The 18,135-nt window shown below is 30.8% G+C and overlaps 1 protein-coding gene across 1 annotated transcript in view; it reads left to right on the plus strand.

Moving 5' to 3' along the window:
* The window catches only part of LOC148309460 (zwei Ig domain protein zig-8-like), a 132,395-nt gene that overhangs the window by 17,139 nt on the left and 97,121 nt on the right, over positions 1 to 18,135 (plus strand). The window lies entirely within an intron of this gene.

An 18,135-nucleotide genomic window follows, 5' to 3' on the forward strand; every position in this document is an offset into this window, starting at 1 on the left:
GGAAGATGAAAAAACCTAAGATTAATCAAATACTTTTTTAACTTAAACGTATACAGGTCAGGAGTTGAAATCATCGGCATAAATGAGAAAATGTATGAATTTGGAATAGTCAAATAATGTTTTCGTTTAATTTAAGGTTTTATTGCCTAAATAAACCTATCAAAGAATTAAATAAAAAATAAATAATAATCTTTCAACGAAACATTACTTGAAACGAAAAATATTGCCAGAGACTGTCCTTTACACGAGTCCAGTTAATATTTGAACTGATATGAATTTTAATGCTGAAATAAAAGTTAAAAAGAACAAAAGCTTGTTGTATAACGTAACGCGACATTCCACCATAAATATCCATATTGTTCTACTCGTAGATTGCTAAGGAAAATTTATTGGGTTTTTGAAAAAGCAAATCAAATTGGGAATAAGCAATGAATATTATTTACCATATTTTCCGACGTCTTCTTGTTTATTTGAAGTGTTGTGACGTAATTTTATAACCAAACATACATTTATATATATATATATATATATATATATATATATATATATATATATATATATATATATATATATATATATATATATATTTATATATACATATATATATATATATATATATATATATATATATATATATATATATATATATATATATATATATATATATATATGCATCTTAGTACATTGGCGGGCCTATTGCTAAAAATCAATAACTTCCAACTAACCAAAAACAGTCTTTAATTGATCAAATTAAAAATCTAGACGTTAGATCAAATTAAAAATCTAGACTAAAAAAAACATAAATAACAAAAGATGATTATAGGGAGGGCGAAGGAAAAAGGGAGTTTAGGGAAGGAGGTAGAGGAAAAAACTAGGGGAGGAGATTTGATGGACAGTTAGGATTCTAGTGAAAAAAACTAATGTCTTAGACGCTATATACGCTCACACATACACACTAACACATAAATTTACGTAACAAAGATATTTGAAAAAATAGAAGATCCATCTTCTATTTTTTTCAAATATCTTTGATATGTAAATTTATGTGTTAGTGTGTATGTGTGAGTGTTTATAGCGTCTAAGACATTAGTTATTATCATTAGAATCCCAACTGTCCATCAAACCTCCTCACTGAGTTTTACTACTCTTTTGCATAACTTAATATTATATTATAATTTCGACATCTCAACAAATAAAGAAGAGTATGGAACTCTGTGTATTTACAGGGTGTACGAATTTTCATAAGCTGGTTAAGTGAGCACTTTACACACTTGCAACACATATTTAACTTAAAAAATTTTTCCCTAGAATTTTACGTTTGAAAGCCCTCCAGGCGTTTATGTGAATAAAATAACTTTTCAAAAAAATCATGTTTGGAGTTTGCAGCTAAATGCAGCCCATCCTAAAGCTCTTCGCCCTTCCAATTCAGCTTTCGTAATGAAATATAATATTATTAAAAGAAATTATATCAGATACCTAGAAAGTAACAACCATATACAAACAAAAAAAATTTTTGGTTTAAATGTCACCTTGATCAATAAGTATCGTAAGTAAGCTACACGATGTATCGATGTGCGATTCTCAAATAATAAAGTGTCGTATCAAAAGCAAATCGCGGTTCCGGTGAGCTTTGAAATCAGCATGTTTGGGAATGTCAAAAAATTCCTCTAGGTAACGGTTTGTATTTCCATAAATACCAATGGAAAAAGCTCAGCCTTCGTGAAAACCTCAAACGAGAAAACATTTTTTGAAATTGTACTACAGCAAAACCTGGATATAACGGACAAATTGGAGTTAAAGCCGAATGTCCGTTGTATACAAAATTAAAATATGATTGTTTTTATATATGAAAGATATAAAAATCATTACCAATTCATAACAATACAAAAAATAAAAAAAAAAAATTGTTGTCTTCGGGCACTCGTCGTAAAGTGACGTTACTGTTTGATATCAGTTTAGAAAAATTAAATGTAATCTTGTTTAGAAAAAGGAATCAAGTTTTTTTTGACTTCTGAAGTTTGCTGTTTTTTGTGTATATAATCAACTCTCTAATCATAAAATGCATATAAAATAGATGAACGTCGTTATCTGACGAAAAGTTTTTAAATGTTATTAGGTCGTCGAGATGTGATCTTACCACCGATAACTTGGTGTTTGGCAGGACACCGTTATGTCCCAAATTCTAGTGTTAGATGTATAACGTGATTTTTAACATAATATTTACCCGCTACGGGGCAGAAAGTGTTGTTTTTGTATTTATTAGGTCGTCGAGATGTGATCTTACCACCGATAACTTGGTTTTTGCCAGGACATCATTATGTCTCAAATTCTAGTGTTAGATGTAAAACGTGATTTTTAACATAATATTTACCGGCTACAGGGCAGAAAGTGTTGTTTTTGTATTTTGGAGAAACTATATTGGTTAATTATTTTTTTAAATATACAAAATATTTTCAAATGGAGAAAAAACATTCAGGTTTTACCAAAAAAGATCTGTTGCACAGTAAAAAGTTATTAATAAGTGGCTTAATATTTATTTTCAAAACATTTCATTCTATTTTTAAACTTTAAAATCGATCTCTTGAAAAATCAAGTTTTTAGATATATGATATATTTTTTGTTAATTGTTTACATGCGGCGATACTTGAATTTGAGCATATAAAATATTAACTGGACGTTTAAAAAAAATGCATTTCACCGGTTTTTTGTCCGTTATATTGGAGTTTTACTGTATTTGAAATACTTGAAGCTCTACGCACGGGATTTTCTTCGGGGAATTTCTTTTAAAGTGGAATTGTTTTCCAATCTTGCTACGGTTGAACTAGCGTGGTAGTTTTCACATTGTGGAAGAAGCTTGATACGAAAGTATCATTTATATAACCACATGTGTTTATATACTTATAAGAAATATAATTGAGAATGTTCTATTACAGTGGTCCTCAAGTTTTTGTTCTGCGGAAGCCTCTGGGATGGTTCTATCGCGGCATAATAAATGTACAATGATGTAGCATGTCAAAAACTGAAAGCAAAACACTGTCACTTTTTTTTTTAGTTATTCAAAAATATCATTAATATTTAAAGCATTTACTTTGTGGTTAGTCATTTTTACTTTTTTATTATTTTTTTTACGAAAATGTTAATAATATTAATATAAAAGCACTCACCGAGATTTTTTATGTCTACCGGTTTCGAGACGTACCCGTCTCTTCGTCAGGATAATCACTACCACAACATGTGTTTGACATTTTGTATAGTTTTGAGTGTGTAAATGGCGCTTTAGTGGTGAAGGGTGGTATTGTTTGCATGCTGTGGTAGTGATTGTCCTGACGAAGAGACGGGTACGTCTCGAAACCGGTAGACATAAAAATCTCGGTGAGTGGTTATATACTTATATTATTAATGTTTTTTTGTTCATGATGAATATCTTTGACTTACCACACAGTCTCTTACTATTTTTGTACCGTTTCCAATATTAAACTTATGTGAAACGGGATTCTCCTCATATTCACATGTAAAGACAAAAAACCACAATAGACTGGATGCTTTACTTTTTATGCGCTTTAGAGCTTATCCTATCAGGCCAGACTTAAAATTTAAAGTATTTTTTTTAAAAATATTTAAACAACTTCATATACTTATTCCATTAAATAGCACAATGTTTTCATTTTTGACATTTTATCATAGATGATGAAGAAGAAAATATACATCTGGGTATTTACATATCTTATGACCTGCTATAGGCTGGTTATGTGATCACTTTACTGTCACATTCACCATTCTACTAACGATTAACAAAAGTACTACTAAAATTTTTGGTAGTCATACACATATAATTACTGATTACACTTAAATATTTATTTGATATTTCCCTGGACTGGTCCTAGAAGCGCAGTAGTGATCAACTTGCCTATAAGTGACGATCAAGATAACACTTTATTAATATTATTCATTGCCTTATGCACCATTGGGTGCGGATAAGGGTAAGAAGAAAAGAAAAACTGTTTAGTATGACATTGTAGATATCAGTAGAGTATAATGTGCTCATATTTGTATGATGATTTTTAAATGTTTGAGACCAGTTTTTTTTTGTATTTTTAGGGCCCCGTAAAATACAAAGTGTATAAAAGTGTTTCTCGTTGCCAAAAATTTTGAGAACCGGTGCTCTAGATGAAATTTAAAAATATCCGGCAAAATCGAAAAAGTAGCTATTGATGGCATAATGGTTTTTATTTCATTATCTTTTAAACCCTTGAATACAGACGAGTATTGTCTGTCGGTATTTCTTTTTCAAAATTATTCACAACCTTACTGAGCCTCCCGAATCACAGGCTTATTATCCCTCCAAGCTCCTTGCAAATCTTCAAGAAAGATTTACCCCTTAGCTCTACCAATACATTATACTAATAATACGAAATCTACATAAGTATGTAAATATACGAGCTTTGGTTAAAGAATACTTTATTTATGACCTTGATATACATATCGCTCACTACTTTCAACAACGTCATATATCGAAAATCGTTAATCTTTAGATGTGCATGTTTTCGGAATGTCAAGAAAATGTACTTTATCCCAGCAAAAGCGGCATATTTTAAACTTAATATTTACCCGCTACAGGGGAGAAAGTGTTGTTTTTACACTTTGAAGAAAAGATATTGTTTAATTATTTTTTTAAATAAGCTAAATAATTTTCGAATGGAGAAAAAACATTCAGGTTTTACTTTGAAAGATCTGTTGCATAGTAAAAAGTTCAAAAAGTGGCTTGATATATTTTTTAAAACATTGTGTTATATTTTTAAACTTAAAAAACGTTCTCCTGAAAAATAAAGTTTTTTTGATTTATGACGTTCTTAAAAGGAGTGAGTGATATGTAAAGTTATCACTTAACTAGTCTTGATTATATTTGTGCCCATTTTATCAATATGTTTGCATACTGCAGCTGTTTAGTTTACAAATTTTAAATACGATTGACGTACGACGTCATTTGCAGAAATTATGACATCTGTGACGCATGAATTTTTAAAAAGCAAATAATGTTCGAAAATTTTGGTGTGGCGTCTTTTTGCTCCGTTAATCCCTTCGGGGAAGCTGCGTGAAGGTCAGTTAGTTAATTTTTCAGAAGGTAGTTTAGTTTCTTCTTAGAAAAACTTTCAGACTACCGCTGTAAATGATAGGATTCTCCTACTGTACTGGATTGAAACATATTCCCTTATCAATTCGAAGATCTTTTATCGTATGTGGGAGATTGGAACTATCAATCAGATGTATATCTCGAATGATCCTCGGGAGGCTTTAACAGAATTGGTTTATTTGAACTTTGAAAGGGAAACAAGGAAAACCTTTTAGTAAACATATAATAAAACAACAACAGTTCTGATTTTTTCCACTTGTATTTTATTTGACCAGTAACCGAATTTTGTCGTTTCCGACATCATCAGACTGATGGGAGACTAGACAAAATTAATTTTTATAAACGTAACAATGTAGGCATTGAAAACATTTATTTTATATATTTTTTTACACTTCATATTTTATCACATATATTTTCTTTGACCAGTGTCTGGATTCGTAACTGACGTCATCAAATTGGTCAGAAAAACCAAGAAGTGTAAATACGAAACATTAATCTTATATTTTATGTTGAATGAATTTATGTAGTGTATTTTAATAAAAACTACACATTTTCATAGTTAACGTTTTTAATAGGATTTCATGTATTTTTTTTAAGAAATGGAATTTTGTAAGTATATTTGAATAATATATGGGTGAATCTGGACCGTTGGTTGACAATCCCTACTGCACATTTGTATTGGGAAGTTTTGTATTCTCTAAAAATAAACAGTTCTCATTTCGTATCAACATAAATTGTGAAATATTTTCAAATTAAACATTTCTATAACAAAATTTTTTAAGTTTTATTTCATTACACACGACTAGTTTCGAAAACAACCGTAGTTTTTTAAACTAATCGTAAGTAATGAAACAAAACTCAAGAAGCGGTGTTATACGAGCACAAGAGTTGAATTTTATAATAATAATGATATGATATTATAAAATTTAATTTTATAATATCATATCATTCCACAAACTTAATGCTGAATAAATACATAATGTGAATTATCAATCATGGGCACAATGGTGAATACTTGTAACATGTAACAAGCGTAAACTTTTACAACCTATAACAGCTCATAAGCCCTGTAAATACCCAAGCATCCATATTCTGATTCGTCTATGTTGAAATGGGAAATATATATATACAGAGTGTCCTATAATCCTACTTATTTTTTTTAAGGGGTGTTAGGCCAGCTTATGACTAACCAAAAAATAAAAATATGACTTCAGTAAAACTGCCTTAGTTTTCCAGATTATTCCACTATTATGAATTTCCCGAACATCTACACCTTAGATCAGTTATTTTAATGCCACTCTTTCAATGTTTCACATTTCAGGATTCTAATTTTTGTTTCATAATAAATATGAAAAATGGAAAAAGTGACATTTAAAAAAAGCTGATCTAACTAAGGCTTTGATGTTCGAGAAATTCATTAAAGTGGAAATATCTGGAAAACTAAGGCACTTTTACTGGGGTCATATTTTCATATTTTGGTTAGTCATAAGCTGGCCTAACACCCCTTTAAAGGAAAACGTTGGATTATGGGACACCCTGTTTATAAATCAATTTGATATCATACTGAAGTGGCACCTGAGGTCCAAAACTGATCATCTTGCTATCATGTAATTAAAGATTAAAATTATATTCCTTTCATATAAAAAAATAAGAATATCGCTAATTTAAGTATGTAGCGCGCAGTGCCAGATCATTTAATAATGTACATAAAATATCAAGTACTAACTTCTAGAAAACTTTAAATCAATACACCGTGTGACTTTATCCATATTGCGTTTAAATCAAGTCACACGTATAATTTTCCCAAGTGTAAATAATAAATATACATGTAGAACACTTCAATATATTGTTATCAGCATTTTTAATTTATTTCCAACGGAGGTGAGAGGGCAAAATTGAATATAGACGAAATGAAAAATTAAGGAATGGGTATAATTTTTTAAAATCTCATCAAAAATTAAGAAGAATATGGAAGTCTGGGCATTTACGGGGCCGACGACCGTCATAGGCTGGTTAAAGTGATCACTTTACACACGTGTAACATTCACCAATTCTACCCATTATTGACAACCTCACTACTCAAATTATTGGAAGTTGTATATACATAAACCAATTCAGAAACATTGTTCTTCAATCGCTAGAACTTCACTAGAGACATCTATTGGTGAGATGTCAAAAAATAACATTAAAATTATCTCCTATAATTGGAGATAATCAAGATTTGTGAAAGAGTATTTGGACACACTCAAAATGTTTTAAAGGAATGGGTAAATGATCAAGAGTTAGTACTGTTAAAATAGTGAAATATTTGTAATTGTAAAAACGGAATATTTTCGTATACGGATTGTATATGTATTTCGTACACCATATTTGAGAAACGCCTGAAAACATGATTTTCAATTATATTCAGTTTATTATTTGACCAGTTTATTTATTTACAACATTTTAATAATAATAAAACCCTTATCCGCACCCCAATGGTGCATAGGGCACTGCGTCATATAAACGCAGTGTTATCTTGATCGTTTACACATGAAGGAAAGGTGATCAGCCCTCCGCTTCAGGTACCAGTCCAGGGTACTATTGAATAAATATGACAGTGAAAAAATCACTTATATTTATTTAACCCCCCTTGGGAATCGAACCCTGGACCTCCAGAACGGTAGCCGAGCGTGCTGACCATTACACTACGGAGGCGGACAAAAAGAATAGGAATGTAACGAAGGGAATCTTCCATGGACACGAATTTAATATCCTCAATATTATTAATATTTAAAGCTTCGTATTATTTGTATTTGAAGCACTAACTTTGTGATTTTCCATTTTATAATTAAAATGTAACTTTGATTTAAAATCACTATAAATACAAGACTGATTAATACTGATTGAAACCGGTAGACATTATAATTAAGTAAAAATAAAATGATTAAGAAAACACTGGTTACATTACGGAGGCGGACGATAACATTTTAAGCGTGTCTAAATAGTTCTTCACAAATCTGGATTATGTTCAATCAGAAGTGAACAAGTATTTGGACACACTCAAAATGTTGTAAATGGATTTACTGGTCAAATTATAATATTAAATAAAATTGAAAATAATGTTTTCAGGGGTTTCTCAAGTATGTGAATAAAATCCAGGATTCGGAACTCACATAGAAATGGATAAAATCTCTGCTTTATAAAAATTTTCCTCATCACACCATAGATGGCTTTTGTGAACTCGCACATACTGTGTTACGAGCTTGATCAATATATCTAGAAGTTTCAAGAATTCGAGTAGTGTGGTTGTCAATCATTAGTTGAATGGGTGAATGTTACACGTGTGTAAAGTGATCACATAAACCAGTCTACGACGGTCGTAAGCCCCGCAAATGCTCAAGCTTCCATTTTCTTTTTCGTCTATGTTGAGATGTTAAAAAAATAATATAAAAATAACTCCACCGACAAGTGGTGAGTCTCTGCATAAAAAAACATGTTAATGATGTTTATGAATTTGTAAATGAATGTTTGTATGTATTTATTTATAAATTAAACAAATAAATGAAGAAGAAAAAATCACCGATATTTCTAATTTTCAGTTGAAAGTTTTCAGCTCAAAGAGACATTATTTTGATGAAAATCTTTTCAACGTTTAAAGGCTTCAATAGAGCCTGTGGCAAGTATTACCTTCTTTTGAAGGAGGAGCGTCTAATTGCACATCTTAGGTCTTTTGTTGCTGGCTTTTCAGCGTGGCGCTTCAAATATTTATCCCGGAGACCCTGAAAGCTATGTGCGACTGCTTTGTGAAATTTTAGCGCGCTGTGAGACGTGTATATGCACACATATGTGTGTACAATGAACGACATTGACATCGTTATTTGTGCCATGAATATTAATAATTCAAAAAAACTCTTTGCAGTTATCGATATTTTACTACTTTACTTCGTGTAAAACGAGTGGTTATTTATTTATTTTTTATTCATAAATGATTTATAATTGTTATATGAAAACCGTTCCTAGTATTATGCTTTATTTTACTTACTGATAGAACCAGTATTTTCAGTAGATTTTTTTGTTTGTTTTAACGTAAAAATATGATTTCACTTTCCAATTATACAAACGAACTAACTAACTAACTAACCATCACACCGCTTCCCCGCAGGGGTAGGCAGAGAGAATAGAGCGCCACACCACTCTGTCCTTGCAAACATTCTTCGCCTCTTCCACGTTCATGCATCTCCTCATACATACCCGCCGATTGTTAAGACTTCTAACCTGACCACTTTCAAGTATTTTGCATACCTGATCGTGCCATGTTTTTCTCGGTCTTCCTCTGCTTCTTTTCCCACTAACATTCGCCTCATAAATTCTTTTTACCGTTCTTTCCTCCAATTATACTCGTTTCAGTTATCGTATATTTTTTCTTTCTCATTCTGAAAATACCATTTCTTAGTCTTATCTAGTTTCTTTATATACGAGTATATATTTAATAACAATCAACAGTGTTTGGGTATTTTATTTTAAGTAAATATACAGACAGTGAGATGTAATGTTCAAGTACTATTTGCCCACTGATTGCAAATGGCTATATATGGTATCAAACGTTTTGATCAATATCACTAGTCCGTCTTTTTAGCAATAAGCCCGCCAATGTACTTTTTATTTTCTGTACATGAAGTTTAAATAAATAAATAAATAAATATGTTCAATAGTTAATATTTCGCAAAGAGGTAAGATAAATCATAGTTCAAGGAGACAAACTAAATTTTATACATCGAGGATTGGATGATGATTTATTTATACCTAATTTTCTTTACTGCAAGAACACATAAACCGAGCGTTATTTTGGTGTCTCGTTGTGTTGTCTGCCTCCGTAGTGTAATGGTTAACATGCTCGGCTACCGATCTGGAGGTCCCGGGTTCGATTCCCAGGGGGGTTAAATAATAAAAGTGATTTTTTCACTCTAATATTTATTCAATAATACACTGGACTAGTACCTGAAGCGGAGGGCTGATCACCTTTCCTTCATGTGTAATCGATCGAGATAACACTGCGTTTATATGAAGCAGTGCCCTATGCACTATTGGGTTTTATTATTTTTATATGATTTGTCTGAGTATCCTTGATATAGATTCAAAAAAGCCTGTGTTTATTCTATAGTATTCAACACTGAATGAATTTTTAACAACAGTAACGGTATAGGAGATTCAAATGTTAATTTGAGAGAGAATATTTTTCACATTTACGTTACTCGACAAAATTTTGCAAGGAAAAATTCAAGAGCTTAAACTTAACTTTATTATAATATTAAAAAATATATATATTCTGGTCTATCTTTATAATTATTTTATTTAATAACTAACAATCACACCGCGTTCCAATTTTCACACGGGAGTAGGCAGATAAAATAGAAAGCTACACTTCTCTGTCATTGCAAACATTCTTTGCCTCTTCCCCATTCATGCGTCTTTTTATAATTGATTACTGATTTCACTTTATTTTTACTAGGTTTGTAATGCTTTTTCATAAAATCTATTTAGACACTTATTTTGATGCATTCAGCAGCATACTGTATTGGAACATTATGCTGAATATATAGAAAGACGTGTCACAATAGATTTTACGATATTGTGGTGTAAACCAAGTTTAATTTCAATTTAAATTTATCAAAATTACCATTAAGTGACTGCCTTATCAATTAAATTTATAATTATATTTAATTTGTACATTAAATATTAAATTGAAACAATTATTTTTTCAGCCTACTAAATTGTATTTTATCGTTAAAAGACAGAAAAAAATACATTTCTGACATTTTTTTCGCCTTTTAAAGGTATTTTCAAACGAAAACATTCGTTTGAAAATGCCATAACAAAGCGAAACCATTATCACAAATATAATTTTAATATATTTTTAACAATAAAATACAATTAGTAGTAAAAAATATGTATTTGATTTTAACATTTTATATTTGAATTAAAATTAGTTCTACAAATTGAACGCCATATCTATAAATAATTTTCTTATAGATTGCGTGAATTATTTTAGTAGGTAGTTATTCTTGGAATATATGTTGAACGAATTCAATCAGCTTCTCAGATTATTTAACAGACCATGTTATGGACCTGAATTTCTAAATAAAACCCGTCTCAAGATTTGTAAAGAGCAATTGACTAAGGTTTTGAAATATTATTAGTATCCAGACCTTTCTCGATCATCAACTTAATTGATAATAATAATACTAATATATTGATTCCAGTGAAACATATTTGATACCCTTGCGTACACGAGTTCTAAATAAACACACATATTCCCATCAAACTCGTAAACGAATATATTTTTAACGTGTCCCGTCATTTGGCAAATTCGCGTAATATTTACGACTTATAGCCGGCTTTTACGATTGGCCGAACCAATAAAACCATTTTTTCATGATACGCCAATGCTTTCGTTGTGTACATAAACATGCTTTACAGTACATCCCGAACAATTTTTATCAGTACAAAGAAAGACCCTTCTTATTGGTCAAATAAATCATTTTGCCAGTGGCGCACCATTCGTTATGTTTTTTTTTGTCGTTGGGCTCATAAAAATGTATCGCCACAAGGGACCGTAATAAAATTTCTATTGATTACGAGACGGAAACCATCCAAGGGCGTACAACCCTTTCCTAAATATTGCGTGATGAAAAATACTAACCCATCCACTTGTCGAACATTCGATAGTTCTTTTTTTTATTTTATCGGAAACAATTTCGAAAATGAATTATTAAGGTTTTGTGAAATTTGTGCCAAATTATATAGCTCGATAAAGCGTATGGAACTTTAAATACAATATGTAATAGAAACTGTGTATGTACTTATATAACCTTTTAAGAAAGCAAATATTTCAACTGCCTCTGTTTTATTTGAAATTACCACTTTCAATTATGACCATACCATTTTCAGCCATTACACAACAATTATTTTTTAATAATTATTTTATTTGTAATCATCTTATTAATTAAAACTTTATTTTTGATCATTTTCATTTTTAGTACTTTTCTCCAACTGGTTTCAACAAGAACTTCGTCATCTTCAGGGATAGATTCAAAGATTTAGTACGTGTCTTTTTCTGAAGGTTCTAGTCCCAACCGGTTGGAGAAAATTACCAACAAAAAAAATTGTTAAAAATAAAATTGGTTAAAAATAAAATTCTTGTTTTGTTTTACAAAGTTTTATAAAATATGCCAAAAAGTTTGCTCAAAAAAAACATTTAAGAAATTTGTTATCATTGTTTACTGTTAGAATGATGTACTAAAAATATTATTCAATAGCCATCAATTGTTTTTAAGGATCTTATTGAACAGGATTTTAGTAAAAAAAAGAAATATTTGTCATGAGAGGGAAATATCAATATTCAAAGTTCGTGTGATTTTTATAACTTTATCAAAATAAATGTAAAAATAATTTATATGTAACTCTAGACAAAAACTTCGAATTTTTCATACAATTTTATTTAAACTTATTATTTTTTGACATCTCATCAAAGATGAAGAAGAATATGGAAGTCTGGGCATTTACAAGGCTTACGACCGTCATAGGCTGGTTTAAGTGATCACTTTACACACGTGTAACATTCACCAATTCTACCCATTATTGACAACCACACTACTCAAATTCTTGGAAATGCCCAGATTTCCATATTCTTCTTCATCTTTGATGAGATGTCAAAAAATTATATGAAAATAACTCCTGTAATTGGAGATAATCCAGATTTTGTGAACAAGTATTTGGACACACTCAAAATGTTATTTAAACTTATTTATTTTTTTAACAAAAACGTTAATAATATTAGTTTATAACCACTAACTGAGATTTTTATGTCTACCGGTTTCGAGACGCACCCGTCTCTTCTTCGGGACAATCACTACCACAGCATGCAAACGATACTACCCTTCACTACCATAGCACAATTTACGCACTTAAAACTACGCGAAATGTTTAACACATGCGAGTTTTGGTCGATCCGAAGACCAACATGTACTAAAGGTTTCAGCACAAACAGGCGTTACGAGCCGAGGTTTAACATGCAATCGTGAGGGTACGTCTCGAAACTGGTAGACATAAAAATCTCGGTGAGTGGTTATATACTAATATTATTAACATTTTTGTAAAAAATTAAAATGAGTAACCATAAAGTAAATGCTTTAAATTTTAATAATATTGAGAATACAATATTATTTCTTGGACGTTATTAACAAATTATTAAAGATCAAATGTTTTTGAAAGAGATGAATGTAGATCTGAGTGTAAAATATTGGTAAATGGGGAGATTTTGGAACAGGTAGATGATTTCATATATTTGGGTAGTATGTTTTCTAGGGATGGAAAGATTGATAAAGACATAGAAAGGAGAGTGAATGCTGGGAACAGAGTGAATGGTGCACTAAAATCAGTTTTAGCAAATAAAAATCTATCAGCGGAACCTAAACTGGCAGTACACAATGGAGTTCTGGTTCCAACCCTTATGTATGGAAGCGAAGCATGGAGTTGGCAAAAGAAGGATGAAAGCAGACTGAATGCAGTCGAAATGCGATCCCTCAGACGAATGTGTGGCAAAACGATGTTTGATAGATGTTCGAATGATGAAATAAGGAAAGAATGTAAGGCTGAGATAAGCATTATCGATAAAATTAAGAAAGGTGTGTTTAGATGGTTTGGACATGTGGAGCGTATGAGTGAAGAAAGAACGGTTAAACAAATTTATGGAGCGAATGTAGTTGGAAAAAGAAGCAGAGGACGACCGAGGAAAACTTGGCACAATCAGGTATGTCAAATACTTGAAAGCGGCCGGGTCAGGAGTCGTAATAATCGTCGGGTATGTATGAGGAGATGCATGAATGTAGAAGAGGCAAAGAATGTTTGCAAAGACAGAGTGGTGTGGCGTTCGATTCTCTCTGCCTACCCCTGCGGAGAAGCGGCGTGATGGTTAGTTAGTTTAGTTAGTTAAATATTTATAAAAAAACTCTTGCCTTAATAACCAGCAAAATTATATACCAAGACTTAACATACTTCCCGAAAATGTTTTATTAGTATAAAATTATGTGTTTTTTTTGACCGAGAAAAACTTGGCACGATCAGGTATACCAAATACTTGAAAGTGGTCAGGTTAGGAGTCGTAATAATCGTCGGGTATGTATGAGGAGATAAATGGAAGAGGCGAAGAATGTTTGCAAAGACAGAGAGTTAGTTAGTTAGTTAGTTAAATTATGTTTTTTTTCTTCTACGAAATTCTATTTCTGCCTACATTTAGAAGGTTCATTATTAAATCTTATTTCTATAGATAGAAACCATATCAAATCACATTATCGTAAGTCCTTTGTTAAATGTTGATATAAGCTCCCTTTCCCGAGAATTCGGAGGGTTTAATCTGTAATATTACGTCAGTAGTATTACTCCTTAAATTTGATTAGACTCGTTGACGTCTTATTATGGAGTATTTATATTTAATTATAAGTCAATTAATAACAAAATAAATAGCTTGTAGAAGTTCTTCTTCTTCTTCTTTTTCTTCTTCTACTTCTTATTCTTCTTGGTGCAGGGCTTGTGGCCTGTTTTTAAGAGGGATTAGCCTCCAGCGATGTCGATTCCCAGCTATCGATTCATATCTTAGGTGGTCTGCCCGGTAGTCGTCTACCATGGGGTTTGCCGCACAGTGTGACGTGGGAAAGTCTGGAAGTAAAAGAAGAAGTTTGAATGACAATTTCACTAATTAATATAATTTTAAGTTAATCACTAACATTTCGTAAGGTTTAATATAATATAAGGTACACTAGGGAATTGTTAGGAATATCATCGAAACAATTTTCGGCTTTGTAATAGAAGGGTTTAAAAGATACATTTTATCTGATATTAGATACATTCATACATACATACATGTATGATAGATGTGCCAATAGTGAAATAAGGAAGGAATGCAAAGCTGAGATAAGCATTATCGATAAAATTAAGAAAGGTGTGTTGAGATGGTTTGGACATGTAGAACGTATGAGTGAGGAAAGAACGGTAAAACAAATTCATGAGGCGAATGTTAGTGGGAAAAGAAGCAGAGGAAGACCGAGAAAAACATGGCACGATCAGGTATGCCAAATACTTGAAAGTGGTCAGGTTAGGAGTCGTAACAATCGGCGGGTATGTATGAGGAAATGCATGAACGTGGGAGAGGCGAAGAATGTTTGCAAGGACAGAGTGGTGTGGCGCTCTATTCTCTCTGCCTACCCCTGCGGGGAAGCGGCGTGATGGTTAGTTAGTTAGTTAGTTAGTTAGATACATTCAAATTGATATTTTATATATTCCATTATGATGCAAATAAAATGCAATCTTTTTCGCTGTAAGATTTTGTTTGCCATCATTTCAAGAGCCCGGTGATAAACACTAAGTTATAATATGTGTTAAGATGAGCATTTTTCAATTTATTGATTCGGCAATCGCTATATGGTATAGTGATATCCATTCATTTTACATTCATATTTTACATGGTAAGTACCACTATTTGCTAAAATATGTTACGACACGTATTTCGATGCATTCAGTATTATTATAAACGTAGATTGATAATGTTGTTTAATGCATCGAAACACGTGTCATAATAGAATTTAAGAAACAGTGGTGTTAACTTAGTAATATTTGAAAATGTACATTAAAGTTTATTGATTTGTAAAAGAAATCAACTTGAGTTTATTTTTTTATGACAAAATCATAAAATTTTTTAATTTAATTTAATTATTTCAAGGCGTCTAACTCATATTTATTTTCAATACGTATTTCGACGAATTTCGTATCCAATCAAATAAATTTTTACTCTCATATACAAAATTAATAAAAAAAAATAGTGAAATATGTAAGTATTATATGAGAGTCTTCCTCATTTTTTATTTGGTGTATTTTCTTAGTTTTCTTGAAAACGTCTAAAGTTTCATTCATTCATTCACTAAAAATTCATTTACACACGTTCTTCAATTACATACATACAAATTAAAAGGAAGAAATAATTACTGTCTTCCTATTACTTCAAATGATTATAACTGAAAATAAAATGTTTGGTTTTGTTTATACGCGAGTATAGGGAGTTGGCTGGTGCTTTCTTACCTGCTAGTCACGTTTTTACCTGTTCCGTGTAGAATTTTTCAGACATCCTGAGATGATCCATCTCTCACTTGACCCATCACTTCACATGGTAGATCTGTTTGACCACACAGCTCCACACCCAGATATATGAACTTTTCCAGCTGTTCGATTAAGAGGCCATCCACAGTCACACTACTATGTTTTTTTTATAACCCTTATCCGGACCCCAATAGCGCATAGGGTACTGCATTATAAAAATGCAGTGTTATCACATGATGGAAATGTGATCAGTCTTCCAATTCATGTACCAGTCCAAGGATATATTGAATAAATATTAGAGTGAAAAAATCTCTTTTATCAATTCGACCCCCCCCCTTGGGAATCAAACCCAGAACCTTTAGAACGGTACCTGAGTGTGCTGACTATTAAACACTACGGAGGCAGACATTGAAATGATTTAATTTTATTAAAAAAAACGTTTTATGTTTTTAACAAATGTTGTGTACAAGAAAACATTCCGCATTTGCTAAGAAAACACGTCTGAAGGTAGCCTATTCTTGACACTTCGTAATTAATTGATCGATTGCGAACACTTTTGTGTTTCTTTTCGCTTTGTTGGGAACTGAGGTCTATTGTTCAAAAACTCGAGGAGGCAATAGTGCCTACATAATGCTAGAAAGTTTTTCTGGAGAAATCATGTTTATTTGGTTTTTGAAGTATTTCAAAGTACTGTTAGCGTCATTACGGTAAATTCCTCTGAATCGGCACAAAGGAATTTCCGAAATTCAATGAATTCGGAAAAATATTTCGATGGATACAACAACGGTGAGGCGCTTTGAAAGTGGAATATTTCGGGAAATTAGCTATTTTCCTGGTTTGCTTATTTTGTGTATTTAAATCGCTGGTAAAATTAATGCCCATCTTATACCTCGTAAAGGAATTACACGAAAAACTTTGGTATCTTCCCATCCCATAGAACATAACTTCCTTTCTAACTTTTGTTCCTAGTCTTGTATATATATATATATATATATATATATATATATATATATATATATATATATATATATATATATATATATATATATATATATATATATATATATATATATATATATATATATATATATATATATATATATATATATATATATATATATATATATATATATATATATATATATATATATATATATATATATATATATATATATATATATATATATATATATATATATATATATATATATATATATATATATATATATATATATATATATATATATATATATATATATATATATATATATATATATATATATATATATATATATATATATATATATATATATATATATATATATATATATATATATATATATATATATATATATATATATATATATATATATATATATATATATATATATATATATATATATATATATATATATATATATATATATATATATATATATATATATATATATATATGCATATATAAATATATTCATGAAATGTGGTGGCGTACATTGAATTTGCTTGGCATGATCAAATATTTAGAATACTTGGAAGCAGTCATTTCAAATCAAAAAGTCAAAAATCGTCAGGTATGTATGAGAAGATTCATGAATGTGGAAGAAGAGAAGATTATTCGCATAGACTGAAAAGCATGGCGTTCAATTCTCTCTGTCTACCACTGCAGGGAAACGGCGTGGTGGTTTGTTTGTTAGAAAAATAATAAAATGTACAATCGGGGTGTCTCAGATTGGTAATAATGTATTTTACTTTACTTATAACCCTTATCCGCACCCAATGGTGCATAGAGCACTGCATCGAATTGACGCAGTGTTTTCTTGATCATTATTTACATGAAGGCAAGGTGATCGCTCTTGCGCTTCAGGAACCTGTCC

Source organism: Brachycentrus maculatus, unplaced genomic scaffold (genome assembly GCF_059751285.1).
Source record: "Brachycentrus maculatus isolate JH-2025_06_01 unplaced genomic scaffold, ASM5975128v1 h1tg000123l, whole genome shotgun sequence".
Taxonomy (NCBI): domain Eukaryota; kingdom Metazoa; phylum Arthropoda; class Insecta; order Trichoptera; family Brachycentridae; genus Brachycentrus; species Brachycentrus maculatus.